Source organism: Chiloscyllium punctatum, chromosome 4 (assembly GCF_047496795.1).
Source record: "Chiloscyllium punctatum isolate Juve2018m chromosome 4, sChiPun1.3, whole genome shotgun sequence".
NCBI classification, from domain to species: domain Eukaryota; kingdom Metazoa; phylum Chordata; class Chondrichthyes; order Orectolobiformes; family Hemiscylliidae; genus Chiloscyllium; species Chiloscyllium punctatum.
In genome coordinates, this window is record NC_092742.1 from 112,508,827 (window position 1) to 112,525,641 (window position 16,815).

The 16,815-nt window shown below is 45.0% G+C and overlaps 1 long non-coding RNA gene across 2 annotated transcripts; it reads left to right on the top strand.

Moving 5' to 3' along the window:
- The first annotated feature begins 3,500 nt into the window (after positions 1-3,500).
- On the top strand, positions 3,501-16,813 carry LOC140476628 (uncharacterized). Of its 2 annotated transcripts, none has more exons than XR_011960529.1 (3): positions 3,501-3,606; positions 7,324-7,428; positions 16,777-16,813. It is a non-coding gene; the product is annotated as an uncharacterized lncRNA (long non-coding RNA). The 2 variants fall into 2 exon arrangements; XR_011960530.1 differs by lacking the exon at positions 16,777-16,813 and adding an exon at positions 14,819-14,915.
- Positions 16,814-16,815: the final 2 nt, after the last annotated feature.

The following is a 16,815-nucleotide window of genomic DNA, read 5'->3' on the forward strand; positions in this document are numbered from 1 at the left end:
TGTGTGGAGTTTGCACATTCTCCCCGTGTCTGCATGGGTTTCTTCCTAGTGCTCCGGTTTCCTCCCACAGTCCAAAGATGTGCAGGTCAGGTGAATTGGCCATGCTAAATTGCCTGTAGTGTTAGGTATGGGGTAGATGTAGGGGTATGGGGGGGTTGCGCTTCGGCGGGGCGGTGTGGACTTGTTGGGCCGAAGGGCCTGTTTCCACACTGTAAGTAATCTAATCTAATCTAATCTAAATGCCTGACTAAAATCCATGTACACTACACCCACTGCTCTACCCTCATCCACATGCTTGGTCACCTCCTCGAAGAATTCAATAAGACTTGTAACGCAAGACCTACCCTTCACAAATCCGTGCTGGCTGTCCCTAATCAAGCAGTGTCTTTCCAGATACTCGTAAATCCTATCCCTCAGTACTCTTTCCATTACTTTGCCTACCACAGAAGTAAGACTAACTGGCCTGTAATTCCCGGGGTTATCCCTCTTCCCTTTTTTGAACAGGGGCACAACATTCGCTACTCTCCAGTCCCCTGGTACCACCCCCGTTGCCAGTGAAGACGAGAAGATCATTGCCAACGGTACTGCAATTTCCTCTCTAGCTTCCCACATAATCCTAGGATATATCCCGTCAGGGCCGGGGGACTTGTCTATCCTCAAGTTGTTCAAAATGTCCAACACATCTTCCTTCCTAACAGGTATCTCTTCTAGCTTATCAGTCTGTTTCACACTCTCCTCTTCAACAATACGGTCCCTCTCGTTCGTAAATACTGAAGAGAAGTACTTGTTCAAGACCTCTCCTATCTCTTCCGACTCAATACACAGTCTCCCACTACTGTCCTTGATCGGACCTACCCTCGTTCTCGTCATTCTCAGGTTTCTCACATACGCATAGAATGCCTTGGGGTTATCCTTGATCCTATCCACCAAGGATTTTTCATGCCCTCTCTTAGCTCTCCTCATCCCTTTCTTCAGGTCCCTTCTGGCTATCCTGTATCCCTCCACTGCTCTGTCTGAACTTTGTTTCCTCAACCTTATGTAAGCCTCCTTCTTCCTCTTTACTAGACATTCAACCTCCCTCGTCAACCAAGGCTCCCTCACACGACCAATTCTTTCCTGCCTGATAGGTACATACATATCAAGGACACGTCGTATCTGCTCCTTGAAAAAGTTCCACATTTCCACCACATCCTTCCCTGACAGCCTATGCTCCCAACGTATGCTTCTCAAATCCTGTCTTACAGCATCGTAATTTCCCTTCCACCAATTGTAAAATCTTCCTTGTTGTGCGCACCTATCTCTCTCCATAACTTGAATCCAAGACAGAACTCTTGATTCTGTAACTCAGAATCTTGTTTCAGACTCCCCTCTCAGTATTTACCCTCGGACACATCCTCTCAGTATTTATCTTGTCAAACCCCTTAAGAATCCCATCTGTCTCAATGAGATCACCTCTCTTTCTCCAAAATCCAGTGAGTAGAGTCCCAACCTTTTCAGCCTTTATTTAAATGATAATCCCTCCAAACCAGGGATCATCTCATTGAATCTTCCCTGAAATGCCTCCAATAAAGTGACACATTTCCTTCTCTAAAGGGACCAAATCTGCTCTCATTCCTGCAGATATGGTGGTCTCACCAGCACAGCCACACGTTACTCTCAGGTAGAGACGCCAAACTCTAATACTGAAAACCTTTGAAACAAAACATTCGATTCCCCTTCCTGATTCCCTATTGTAACTGTGTGGTAGCTTTCTGTGTTTCCTGAACAATTACCCCTGGTCCCTTTGTGGTTCAGCTTTCTACAGTTTCCACCATTTAAATAGTACTTTGTTCTTTTATTATCTCCTCCAAAATGAGCAACTTCCCATTTTCCCGAGTTACACCCCATCTGGCAACTTGTTACCTCCTTCTCCTGTGCATCTCTCTCTCTTCATAATTCTCTTAGACCTTTACAGTTATGCCTTTTCTAGGAGATATTCCTCTCCGCCCCCCCCCCCCCCCCCATCCCATTCTTACAAACATTTACTGGGAGCCCTGGGCAGTGGGAAGCAGAAAGAGTTGCTATCTTTTTAGGGATACGCTTTGGAGTGATTGAGAGGATCTTCCTACCCATTGGTCAGGATGGAGACAACTTGCCCATCGTTAGGCATTAGCCTTTCACACCCGTGTCTTATTGATGAGGCAGAGCGGCAGCACGGAATGAAAGAAAAGAAAGTCATTCTTGTTCCCCATATCTTACTGACCCTTGGATCATTTTCTCCAATGTGTCAAAGAACTGCTGTGTTCAGTCACATGAGATCTCAAGTTGGAATCTCCTAGAAACCCACAGATTTCCCCCTGAGTTGACTGCTGATGTCCTCAAGGGTAATATGTACAGTAATCCTGGGCCACAAGGAGGGGATGGTGTGAGTTTCTAACTTGAACTGATAGTGACAGATTTTATAAACTTGTATTAAGGGATATTACAGGTGGACATTCAGATGGTAATCTCAGTAAATATTCTGCTAAACTCTGATTGAATTACTCAGTATATCAGGATCTGGATATTCACATTGTGTGTGTGAGTATTGTGTTCCAGATCAATCCCATTTGCTGCTTAAATATTCTCCTTTGAATCATCGCATTCTCTCAAAAGGTCTCCCCAAACCTTCAATGTGTCCTGTAATCCTTTTATGCTGACCTGATGAGTGTAAGGTTTATTATTCGAATGTGTAATTTTTGTATAAGGATGTTTCAGAGAGGGAGCAGAATATTCTTAAAGGGGAGAATAACCATTTTGAGGGGAGGCTGTTGTTTATTGTTGTCAATGACATAGGAATAGAAGAGTTCACATTGTTGGATCATTGGAATCTCTTGTGGGGTAGAATTGACCTCCATCAGAAGGTTGGATTGCACTGGCACTGGAAGGGAACAGTTGCTAGTGCTATTCAGGAGGCATTAAACCAGTGAAGGTATGTGGGTAAACCCAGAGAGAGAGAGTGAGGGAAGAGCTCAGTCCGACGCTGGTACAGTTCAGATGTCAAACAGTCAAGGCAGACAAGGGCAAGGCACAGAATGAGCAGCTACACTGCATTTATTTCAATGCAGGAGGCCCGATAGGTCAGGCAGAGGAGCTCAGGGGGATGGTTTTGAACATCGCACTGGGGTATTATAGCAATTACAGAAGCATGACTTAATGATGGATAGGACCAGCAGCTTAATGTTTCACTGTATAGATGCTATAACAAAGATAGAAAGGGGGCAACAGAGCAGGGGGAGAGGTATTTTTGATAAGGGATAACATCACAGCTGGGCTTCAAGAGGGTATTCCTGGGAGTACATCCAGGCAGGTTATACAGGTGGAACTGAGAAATAAGAAAGGGATGATCTCCTTATTGGGATGGTACTATTGACCCCCCCCCACCCCCACTTCCCCAATAGTCAGCAGGGAGTTGAGAAGCAAATTTACGAAGAGATCACTTATCTGTAAGAACAGTATGGTTGGGTACAAGACTTGACCTTCTTTGTTATTCATTCACAGGGTGAGGGTGTCACTGGCTGGGCCCAAAGGGCAGTAAAGAGTCAACTACATTGCTGTGGGTCTGGAGTCACATGTAGGCCAGACCAGGTAAGGATGGCAGATTCCTTCCCTGAAGGATATTGGTGAATCTGATGAGGTTATTTTTTGCAATAATCAACAATGGATTCATGGTCTTTAATAGATTCTTAATTCCAAATTTTTATTGAATTCACACTCCACTGTCTGCCGTGACGGGATCCAAACCCCGGGCCCCAGAACGTTATCTGGGTGTCTGGATTATCCATCTAGTGATAATCTCGCTAGGCCATTTGGCAGGGTGAGTGACTGAGGTATCCGTGGTGCAGCACATCAGCACCAAAGATCCCATGGTCTCTGTCGAAGATAGAAAGGGCTGGAGAGGGAGATATATCCCTGGTAGTGGGGTCTGACTGTAGGTAGCGGTCATAGCAGAGGTTAATGGAGATTAATGGGTGGCAGGTGAGGAGTGGGGGATTATATTCTTATTGTGGTTGGAGGGGTGGGGGGAAGGCGGAGGTACAGGAAGTGGAGGATATGCGTTGGAGTGCATTGTTGATCAAATGGGAGGTAAATGCGGTCCTTGAAAGAGGAAACCTTTCTGGGATGTCCTGGAGTGGAATTGCTTCTCCTGGGAGCAGATATGGCAGAGGCGGAGGAATTGGGAGTACAGGATCACGTTTTACAGGAATATACTCGAGAGTAATCAGGAGAGCAAAAAGGGGACTTGAAATATCTCTATGACATAGTTTAAGGAGAATCCAAAGAGATTCTACAAATACATTAAGGATAAAATAATAACCAGACACAGAATAGGACCCCTTAATGATCAACAAGGCCATCTATGGAACAACAGGATGTGGGAGAAATACTATGCTATTCTATTCTGGAGAGTTTGGAGAAATAAATAGTGATAACTTGAAAAGTGTCTATATTACAGAGTAGGAAGTACTGGAAGTCTTAAACAGTAGCAAGGTGGATAAATCCCTGGGACCTGATCAGGTGTATCCCAGAAATTTGTGGAAAGCTAGGAAGGTGGTGGCAGTGCCCCTCCCTGAGGTATTTATACCATTGTTTGTGACAGGTGAGGTGCTGGAAGATGGGTGCCATTATTTAAAAAAGGTGGTAAGGAAAGGCCAGGGAACAAGAGAACAGTCAACCTAACGTCAGTGGTAGGTAAGTTGTTGGAAGGGATTCTGAGGGACTGGATTTATATGTATTTGGAAAGAAGAGGATTGATTAGGGATAGTCAACATGACTTTGTGTGTGGGAAATTCACTCTCTCTGACTTGATTGAGGTTTTTTTGAAGATGTGACAAAGATGATTGATGAAGGCAGACTGTGGACGTTGTCTATATTGACACTGAACGATGTTCCACAAAGCAGACTGGTTAGCAAAGTTAGATAACATGAACTGTTGGGAGAACCAGACATTTGGATACAAAACTGGCTTGAAGGTAGGAGGCAGAGGGTGGTGATGGAGGGTTGCTTTGCGGACTGGAGGCCTATGAGCAGCAGTGTGCTGCAGGAATGGATATTGGGTCCTTAAATAAGTGAATTGGATGTGAATATATGAGATATGGGCATTGGGTTTACAGAAGACACCAAAATTGGAGTTGTATTGGACAATGAAGAAGGTTAGTTCAGAATGCAACAGTATCTTGACCAGATGGGCCATTGGAGCAAGGAATGGCAGACTGGATTCAATTTAGACAAATGTAAGCTGTTGGATTTTGGAAAGGCAAATCAGAGCAGGACTTGTACACTTCATGGTAAAGTACTTGGGAATGTTGCTGAACATAGAGACCATGGAGTGCAGGTTCATTGTTCCTTGAAAGTAGAGTCGCAGGTCGGCAGACTAGTGAAGGTGGTGTTTGGTATGCTTATATTTATTGGTCAATGCATTGAGTACAGAAGCTGGGACGTCAAATTGTGGTTGGACAGGACATTGATTAAGCCATTTCAGGAAATATGTTTTAAGTTTGAAATTCCCTGTTCTGGAAAGGATATTGTGAATCTTGAAAGAGTTCAGACAAGATTTACAAAGACGATGCTCGGGTTAGAGGATTGGGGCTGCAGGGAGAGGGTGAATAGGCTAGGGGTAATTTCCCTGGAGAGTCAAAGACTGAGAGGTGACTTCATGGAGATTTATAAAATCATGAAGGGCATGGATAAGGTGAACAGCCAGGGTCTTTTCCCCCAAGTTATGTGGGTTCAAAACAAGATCACATGGGCTTATGTTGAGAGGGCAAAGATTAAAAACGGATCTAAGGGGCAAAGTTTTCAAGCTGTGTGTGGTGTATGTGTGGAATGAGCTGCCAGATGAAGTAGTGGAGGCTGATACATTTACAACATTTGAAAGGCATCCGATTGGGTACGTGAATAGGAAGAGTTTCCAATGATACGGACCAATAGCTGGCAAATGGGGTTCCATTTGTTGAGGATTCCTCGTTGTCATGGACCAATTGGACCAAAGGTCTGTTTCTGTGCTGTACATCTCTATGACACTAATAAATGAAAATAAGATGTGTTCCTCTTTTGTGGAGAGCTAGCAGAAGCACAGATAATTGTCCTTGGAGCTGAGAAGGTTAAGCAGTGATTTTGACCAGGTGCAAATTTGTTTCTCGGATCTCTTATCTGCAGAGAGAGGGGAATTGTTAACAATGTCACAATTTTAGTAACTATTTTCAGGTAACTGGCAAATAATGTGAATATGTGAACATTATTTTATTCAGTAAGTTCTGAGTATCTGGAACAGTCTGAATGGCAGCTGGAGACAGACTCAGCAGTTATTCATAAACAGATTTGGAATTTTACTTTTTAAGGGAAGATTTGGGGGTCTATGGGCAAATGGGAAGGGAATTGGGACAGATTTGCAGCATCTCCAGAGGGAGAAGGTACATCCCAAATGGGCCGAATAGCCCCAGCCCCTGTGCTCTGTGATACTGCCCCATTGACTGTGAATGTTGAAGCTCATCCCAGGGCAGAGAGAGGGAGGATCCCACCACTCACCTCACAATGGGCCCCGATGATTGATGTCAGCGCAGGCCAATGGGGCAGAGGGTAGTACTAGAGGACCCGGTCGTACCAGTTTGTCCTCCAACCAATCGGAGTGAATGAGGGCATCCTCAAGGCTGGAACTAAAGAAAGGCACATATCGCAGAGATTTGAGAAACTGGAGGACATGAGATAGGGAGCGTTCTGTGGCTGGTGAGGAATTCTATAAATAAGGAAGAGTTGTGAGGCTGGATGAGGTGACAGTGATTGGGAGAGTTGTGAGGATGGAGGAATTTAGAGTTAGTGAGGATTCGAGTCATAATGTTATACAGCAAGGAAACAGGCCCTGTGGTCCAACCAGTCCATGCCAACCATAATTCCAAACTGAACTAATTGTACCTGCCTCCGCTTGGTCCACATCCATCCAAATATTTAAGGTCTTTTAAATATTGTAATTGTATTCACAGCTACCACTTTCTCTGGAAGTTCATTCCAGTGTGTAAATTTTTTTTAAAAAACCCTAATGTCTTTCCCCTCAAATCTTTCTCATTTCTTCTCAAAACGAATGCACCCGAGTTTTGAATCTCCCTCTCCCCCAGCTATTCACCTTATCTACACTCTTTCTGATTTTGTAAACCTCTAATAAGGTCACCCCTCAACTCGTGCACGCCAGGGAAAAAAATTCCCAGCCTATCCAGCCTCTCCTTAGAACACAATCCCTCCATTCATGGCAACATGCTGGTAAATCTCTTCTGAACCTGCTCCAATTTAATAATATCCTTCCTATAACAGCACAACCAGAACTGGACAGAGTATTCCAGAAGAGGCCTCCCCAACGTCCTGTACATCCTCAACATAACGTCCCAACTCCTGGACTCAAAGGTCTGAACAATGAAGGTAGGTGTGCTAAGCAAAGCACCTTCTTCACCACCCTGTCTACATGTAACACAAACTTCAAAGACGTGAAGCTCTCAGTCTCTTTGTTCCCACATCACTGCTCAAGGCCCTACTTTTATTGAGTGTAAGTCCTACCCTCGTTTGTTTTGTCAGGATGTTATATTTTGCATTTATTCCAATCCAAAAAAATTTCGAATATAATTAAAAGGGAAATCAGGAGGGAAAAAAGGGGCGTGAGATAGCTTTGGCGCATCGGGTTAAGGATAATCCAAAGGGCTTTTGTAAATACATGAGGAACAAAAGGCTAACTAGGGAGAAAATAGAGACCCTCAAAGATCAGCAAGGCAGCCATTGTGTGGAGCTGCAGGCGATGGGCGAGATAGGAAACAAGTATTTTGCATCAGTGTTTACTGTGAAGAAGTATATGGGAGATATAGAATGTGGGGAAATAAATGGTGACATCTTGAAAAATGTCCATATTACAGAGGAGGAGGAGGAGGTGCTTTATGAGTGGCTAAGGAGCTGGTGCAGGGGAAAAGGATTCACGTTTTTTGGATCGTTGTGATCTCCTGGAGTAGAGTTGACCTTCATAAGAAGAATGGATTGTACCTGAATTGGAAGGTGTCTAATATCGAGGCAGGGAGACTTGCTGGTGATACTCGGGAGGCATTGAACCAGTGAGGGAGTGGGTGTAAACCCAAGAAGATAGTGAGTAAAGAGATATGTCTGTGGCTGGTACAGTTCAGAAGTCAAATAGTCAAGGCAGGCAAAGGCAAGGTACAGAATGAAGTCGGACTGAGCAGTTGCACTGCATTTACTTCAATAGAAGAGGCCTGACAGGGAAAGCAGATGAGCTCAGGGTATGGTTTTGAACATGGCACTGGGATATTATAGCAATTACAGAGGCATCACTCAGGGATGGATAGGACTGGCAGCTTAATGTTCCAGGGTATGGATGCTATAGGAAGAATAGAAAGGGGGAGAAGGAAGGAGGGGGAGTGGCATTTTTGATTCGAGACAGCATTATGTTTTTGCTTAGGGAGGATATTCCTGGGAGTACGCCCAGTGAAGGTATTTAGGTGGAACTGGGAAATAAGAAAGGGATGATCACCTTATTGGGGATTTCTGCATGGATCTCGTCTGGGTCCTCTGGTTTCCTCCCACAGTCCAAAGATGTGTAGGGTAGGTTGGATTATCCAGGCTGAATTGCCCACAGTGTTGTGGGATGTGCACGTTGGGGGGATTATGCAGGCTGATTTACCCATAATGTTCAGGGATGTGTAGGTTGGGTGGCCTTGGGAAATGCAATGTTATAGGGGGAAGTTTGGAGGCTCTCAGGGTCAGTAGTAATATGATGGGCTGAATGACCTGAAAACACAGTTTGGAATTCTGACATTTCTACTAGTTTTAAAATATCGAACATAGAACATAGAAGAATACAGCGCATTACAGGCCCTTCAGCCCTCGATGTTGCGCCGATCAAAGCCCACCTAACCTACACTAACCCACTATCCTCCATATACCTATCCAATGCCCGCTTAAATACCCATAAAGAGGGAGAGTCCACTACTGCTACTGGCAGGGCATTCCATGAACTTACGACTCGCTGAGTGAAGAACCTACCCCTAACATCAGTCCTATATCTACCCCCCCTTAATTTAAAGCTATACCCCCTTGTAATAGCTGACTCCATACGTGGAAAAAGGTTCTCACTGTCAACCCTATCTAACCCCCTAATCATCTTGTACACCTCTATCAAATCACCCCTAAACCTTCTTTTCTCCAATGAAAACAACCCCAAGTGCCTCAGCCTTTCCTCATAGGATTTTCCTACCATACCAGGCAACATCCTGGTAAACTTCCTCTGCACCCGTTCCAGTGCCTCCACATCCTTCCTATAGTATGGCGACCAAAACTGCACACAATATTCCAGATGCGGCCGCACCAGAGTCTTATACAACTGCAGCATAACCTCAGGACTCCGGAACTCAATTCCTCTACCAATAAAAGCCAGTACGCCATATGCCTTCTTCACTGCACTATTTACCTGGGTGGCAACTTTCAGAGATCTGTGGACATGGACACCAAGATCCCTCTGCTCTTCCACACTACCAAGTAGTCTACCATTAGCCCAGTAATCCATCTTTTTATTACTCTTACCAAAGTGAATCACTTCACACTTAGCTACATTGAACTCCATTTGCCACCTTTCTGCCCAGCTCTGCAGCTTCTCTATATCCCGCTGTAACCTGCGATATCCTTCCTCACTGTCTACAACTTCTCCGACTTTCGTATCATCCGCAAACTTGCTCACCCAACCTTCTAACCCTTCCTCCAGGTCATTTATAAAAATGACAAACAGCAATGGTCCCAAAACAGATCCTTGCGGAACACCGCTAGTGACGGCACTCCAAGATGAACCTTTGCCATCAACTACTACCCTCTGTCTTCTTCCAGAGAGCCAATTCCTAATCCAAACCTCCAACTCACCCTCAATGCCATATCTCTGTATTTTCTGCAGTAGCCTACCATGGGGGACCTTATCAAACGCCTTACTAAAATCCATATATACCACATCTACCGCTTTCCCCTCATCTACCTCCTTAGTCACCTTCTCAAAGAATTCAATAAGGTTTGTGAGGCACGACCTGCCCTTCACAAAACCATGCTGACTATCCTTGATCATATCATTCTTATCCAGATGTGCATAAATCCTATCCCTTACAATTCTCTCTAAGACTTTGCCCACAACAGAAGTGAGACTCACTGGCCTATAGTTACTAGGATTATCCCTACTCCCCTTCTTGAACAAGGGAACCAAGTTTGCTAGCCTCCAGTCCTCTGGCACTACTCCTGTCGACAAAGAGGACACAAAAATCAAGGCCAATGGCTCTGCAATCTCCTCCCTTGCTTCCCAGAGAATCCTAGGATAAATGCCATCAGGCCCAGGGGACTTATCTATTTTCACCCTTGCCAGAATTTCCAACACCTCTTCTCTACATATCTCAAAGCCATCCATTCTACTTATTCGTGCCTCAGTATTCATATCGACAACAATGTCCTGTTCCTGAGTGAATATTGACGAAAAGTATTCATTCAGCGCCTCCCCAATCTCTTCAGCCTCCACACGCAACTTCCCATTACTATCCTTGATTGGACCTATTCCTTCCCTAGTCATTCTTTTATTCCTAACATACCTATAGAAAGCCTTAGGGTTTTCCCTCATCCTACCAACTAAGGACCTTTCATGTCCCCTCCTCGCTGCTCTTAGCTCTCTCTTCAGGTCCTTCCGGGCTACCTTATAACTCTCAATTGCCCCTATTGAACCTTCACGCCTCATCTTTACAAAGGCCGCCCTCTTCCATTTAACAAGGGATTCCAACTCCTTATTAAACCACGGCTCCCTCACACGACCCTTTCCTCCCTGCCTGATAGGTACGTATTTATCAAGGACACTCAATAGTTGCTCCTTGAACAAGTTCCACATATCAATTACGCTCTTGCCTTGGAATCTACTTTTCCAATCCACACCTCCTAAGTCATGCCTCAACGCATCATAATTTCCCTGCCCCCAGCAATAACTCTTGCCCTGTAGTACACACTTATCCCTCTCCATCACTGGAGTAAAAATCACCGAATTGTGATCACTGTCCCCAAAGTGCTCACCTACCTCTAGTTCTAATACCTGGCCTGGTTCGTTACCCAGAACCAAATCCAGTATGGCCTCACCTCGTGTTGGCTTATCTACATATTGTGTCAGGAAACTCTCCTGCACACATTGCACAAACACTGACCCATCTAACGAACTTGAGCTATAGCTTTCCCAATCAATATCAGGAAAGTTAAAGTCTCCCATAACAATCACCCTATTACTGTCACTCTTCTCCTGAATCATCTTTGCAATCCTTTCTTCAACGATTCTAGGACTATTAGGAGGCCTGTAAAAGACTCCTAACAGGGTGACCTCACCTCTCCTATTCCTAACCTCAACCCAAACTACCTCAGATGGCAAATCTTCGTCCATCTTCCTTTCCACCGCTGTAATACTATCTTTGACAAGCAAAGCCACACCACCCCCTCTTTTGCCCCCACCTCTGACCCTACTAAAACATTTAAACCCTGGAACCTGCAACAGCCAATCCTGTCCCTGATCTAGCCACGTCTCCGTAATAGCCACAACATCGAAGTCCCAGGTACCAACCCACGCTGCGAGTTCACCTACCTTATTTCGTATACTTCTGGCATTAAAGTACACACACTTCAAGCCACTCTTCTGTTTACAGGCACCCTCCTTTAAGATTGATGCCATATTCCTAACCTCCCTACACTCCAGGTCCTGCACCCTAAAGCTACAGTCTGGGTTCCCATGCCCCTGCAGAGTTAGTTTAATCCATCCCCCAAGAGCACTAGCAAACCTCCCCCCAAGGATACTGGTGCCCCTCAGGTTCAGGTGCAGACCATCCGGTTTATAGAGGTCCCACCTTCCCCAGAAAGAACCCCAGTTATCCAAGTACCGAAATCCCTCCCTCCTGCACTTTCCCTGTAGCCACGCATTTAACTCTTCTCTCTCCCTATTCCTCGACTCTCTCTCACGTGGCACGGGTAACAAACCAGAGACAACAACTCTGTTCGTTCTAACTCTGACCTTCCAACCTAGCTCCCTAAAAGCCTGTCTAACATCCTCAGCACTCCTCCTACCTATGTCATTGGTGCCAATATGGACCACGACTTCAGGCTGCTCCCCCTCCCCCTTAAGGACCCGGAAGACACGATCAGAGACATCACGTACCCTTGCACCTGGGAGGCAACATACCAAACGTGAGTCTCTCTCGTTCCCACAAAACCGCCTATCTGTGCCCCGAACTATCGAGTCCCCAATTATTATTGCTCTGCTCTTCTCCACCCTTCCCTTCTGAGTAGCGGGGACAGGCTCCGTGCCAGAGGCCTGAGCCCCGTTACTTACCCCTGGTAAGTCGTCCCCCCCACAAGTATCCAAAACGGTATACTTGTTCTTGAGGGGAACGACCACAGGGGGTCCCTGCACTGGCTGCTTCCTCCCAGTCCCCCTCACTGTCACCCATCTATCTGCCATCTTTGGAATTACTACTTCCCTATAGCTCCGATCTATGACCCCCTCTGCCTCCCGAATGATCCGAAGTTCATCCAACTCCAGCTCCAGTTCCCTAACACGGTCTTGGAGGAGCTGGAGATGGGTGCACTTCCTGCAAGTGTAATCAGCAGGGACGTCCATGGCATCCCTCACCTCATTCATGTTGCAGGAGGAACATTGCACTGCCTTCACTGCCATCCCTCTAAAGCTAACCTTTATTTTAAACAAAAAACTGGGTCTAAAGAATACAACAAGCAAAATTCGGCACTTACCTCCTTACCACAACGGATCTTATTATTAGGTTAGAGGAGGAGGGCGGGTGGGAGGCACTACCTCCGTAGTGCCTCGGGTTCTTCAGCTGTTACAGAAAATAATGCACCAGATCTAAACGTTAAGGTTCTGAATTGGACAAAGGCCAATTTTGATGGCACAAGGCAAGAACTTTCATCTATCCCCTCAAGCCTGCTCTGCCATTCAATAAGATCAGGCCTGAGCTTTTCATGGCCTCAGCTCCACATTCCTGCTCTCTCACCATAACCCTTAATTCTTTTCCTGTTCACAAATCTACCTTTTCCCTTAAAGGCATTCAAGTTGATAACGTCAAATGCTGCACTCGGCAGGGAATTCCACAGATGCACAACCCTTTAGCTGAAGAAGCTCCTCCTGAACTCAGTCCTAAACCTGCTCCCCCTTATTTTAAGGTTATGCTCTAGTTTGATCCGCCCCCAGAGGAAATAGCCTCCCTGCTCCAAGCTTATCCACTCCCTTCATAATTTTATTTTTTCCTCTCCAACCTCCTATTCTTCTAAATTACAATGACTGTCAAACCAGTTTTCTCAATCTCTCCACATATACCAATTCTCTCAACTCCCAACTCAAACTAGTGAACCTCTTCTGTACTCCCTCCAGTGCCAGTACATCCTTGCTAATGTAAGGGGACCAAACCTGTACACAGTACTCCAGGTGTGGCCTCCCCAGCACCCTGTACAGCTACAGCAGAACCATCCCTCCAGCAATGAAGGACAATATTCCCTTCACTGCCTTAATTACCTGCTGCACCTGCAAACCAACTTCCTGTGATTCATGCACAAGGACACCCAGCTCCCTGTGCACAGCAGCCTGCTGCATGTTTTCACCATTTCATCAGTTAGCTGTTAGTCTGACCAAAATGGATGACCTCACATATCCCAACATTGTCATCCATCTGCCAGACCCTTACCTACTCACTTAACCTATCTGTATCCCTGTGCAGACTGACAGTGGCCTCTGCAGACATTGCTCTATCTCATCTTTGTATCAAATATGAACTCTGACACCGTACACTTGGTCCTCAACTCCAAAACATTTGTGTAAATAGCAAACAGTTGTAGTGCCAACACTAATCCAAACACCCATTTATCCCCATTCTTTATTTTTTGTTGGTTAACCGATCCTGTATCAATGATAATACATTACCCATAATTAGATTAGATTAGATTAGATTACTTACAGTGTGGAAACAGGCCCTTCGGCCCAACAAGTCCAAACCGCCCCGCCGAAGCGTAATCCACCCATACCCCTACATCTATATCTACACCTTACCTAACACTATGGGCAATTTAGCATAGCCAATTCACCTGGCCTGCACATCTTTGGACTGTGGGAGGAAACCGGAGCACCCGGAGGAAACCCATGAAGACACGGGGAGAATGTGCAAACTCCACACAGTCAGTCGCCTGAGGCGGGAATTGAACCCGGGTCTCAGGCTGTGCATCTTTACCTTATACAGCAGCCTTTTGTGTGGCAACTTATCGAATACCTTCTGGAAATCCAGATACACCACATCCACCAAATCCACTTTGTCCAATGCGCTCATTGTATCCTCAAATACTACCAGTAAATCCTTAAACGTGACCTGCCTTTCATGAATCCATGCTGTTTTTGCAAAATGAGACAATTTCTACCCAGATAACTCACCACTACTTCCTTGAGAGATTCAAGCATTTTCTCCCCTCAGAAGTTAAGCTAACCGGTCCTTTTTGAAAAATAGTGGCACCACATTTGCAGCTTCCAGTCTTTCAAAACCATCCCAGAATCCAACAAATTTTAAGTGAATTATCACAAGTCTATTTGTTATTCATCACCCCCTCCAACCACTACCCCCGCCATCTACTTTAGTCCCTGAGATGCAATCCATTAGAGCCAGGAGACCCATCTACCTTTAGGCTGTTAACTTTCCCAATATTACCTCTTTACTGGGAATGATTGCATCTCTGTCCTCATCTGCCATTGCTTCCATAGGCCTGCGACAACAAGAGTACAAAGACAGTATGTTCCTGTTAAGGCCAAGGCTGGAAGGTGTAGGGAATGCTGTCTATCGGAAGAAATTGAGGGCCTGGTCAAGAAAATGAAGGAGGCATATGGCAGGTACAGAGAGCTGTTTTTGTGTGAATCCCTAGAGGAGTATAGGGGCAGTAGGAGGAGACTCGAGGTAAACCATGAGGGCAAAAAGGGGACATGAGATAGCTTTAGGAAATAGGTTTAAGGAGAATCCAAAGTGATTGTACAAAAACATTCAGGACAAATGAGTAAGCAGGCAGAGAATGGGTACCCACAAAAATCATCAAGGCTGTCTGTGGAACCGCAGGAGGTGAGAGCGATTCTGTATGAGCGGAGAGGTTTTACAAACAAACTGTGCATGTCGGAAAACATGTCCCAGTCTCTTGTTTTCAGTAAACGGTGAATTGCCTCAGTGTGGCTGCAGGCATGGGTGCGCGCCGCCATCTTTATTTGGGGCAAAAATTCACTGGACACATGTGGAGCCACCAGCTTTGTAGGGGGCAAGGTGCAGCCAGGTGCATGTGCAGCCTTTCTCTGGTACAGAGTCATTGGGCAGGATTTACACAGAGCACATTCAAACTCCGAGAAATGGATGTTTATTTCTGGATTTGTTTCATCATTCATTTAAATGATTTGGTATCATAAATGAGTTTGCAGGTCATACAAAATTGGAGGTATTGTGGATAATGAAGAAGGTTACCTCAGATTACAATGAGATATTGATCAGATGGGGTTTCATTTAGAGAAATGTGAGGTGCTGCATTTTGGAAAAGCAAATCAGGGCAGGACTTATACACTGAATGGCAAGGCCCTGAAGACGTTTGCGCAACAAAGAGACCTTGGACTGCAGGATCATAGTCCTTGCAAGTCAAGTTGCAGGTAGATAGGATTATGAAGAAGGTGTTCAGTATATTTTCTTTCTTTCATTAGAGCATTGAGTATAGGATGTGGGAGGTCATGTTGCTGTACAGGACATTCGTTAGGCCACTTTTGGAATATTGTGTGCAGTTCTGGCCTGCCTCCTATCAGAAGGGTGCTGTGAAACTTGAAAGGTTTCAAAAAGGACTTACAAGGATGTTGTTAGGGTTGGAGGATTTGAGCTACAGGGTGAGGCGTAAAAGGCTGGGGCTGTTTTCCGCTGAGTGGTGATGTTATGGAGGTTTATACAATCATGAGGGGCATGGATAGAGTAAATGAACAAGGTGTTTTCCCTGGAGTGGTAGTGTCCAGAAGTACCGGGCATTGCTTTAGGGTGAACAGATAAAATTTCAAAGGGCCCTAAAGGACAACTCTTTCATGCAGTGGGTGGAATGAGTTGCAGAGGAAGTGGTAGAGGCTAGTACAATTAAAACATGTTAAAGACATCTAAATAGACACATGATATGATGAGGAAGCATTTACAGGGATATGGGCCAAGTGCTGGCTAATGGGAATAGACTAGGTTCGGATACCTGTTTGGCATGGAGGAGTTAGACCAAAGGATCTGTGTCGGTGCTATACATCTCTATGACTGTGGGATCATAACAGCTTATACTGCTCTGCTTCATCTCTGGGCTCCCTCATGACCACTTTGTCAATATCTAGCTTCCTCAATCTCGAACAATGGGTGTATTTTTGGTCTGTTTGGTATTTTAATAATATAAAATACCAAAGGGTGTATATTTGGTCTGTTTGGTATAAAAATAATAACTATTATTTTTACAAACATTTCTGTAAGTTAATTTTTCACTGCCACCCAGCCCCTGACCATGTGCTGCTTATCAATATTTTCTGGAAAATCTTTAACAGTCAAGAATTCATTTTTCTAATAAGCAAGTGTATCTTCCTTCCATTTCTGGCTATCTCATTCTGCACTATTTTCATTCCCTGTAATCCGTTTTGAACTCCTTGAAACATCAACTGTGTTTCTCCTTCCACAGATACCAGTGATTAATGCCAAAGCCCTGTTGCCTATGGAA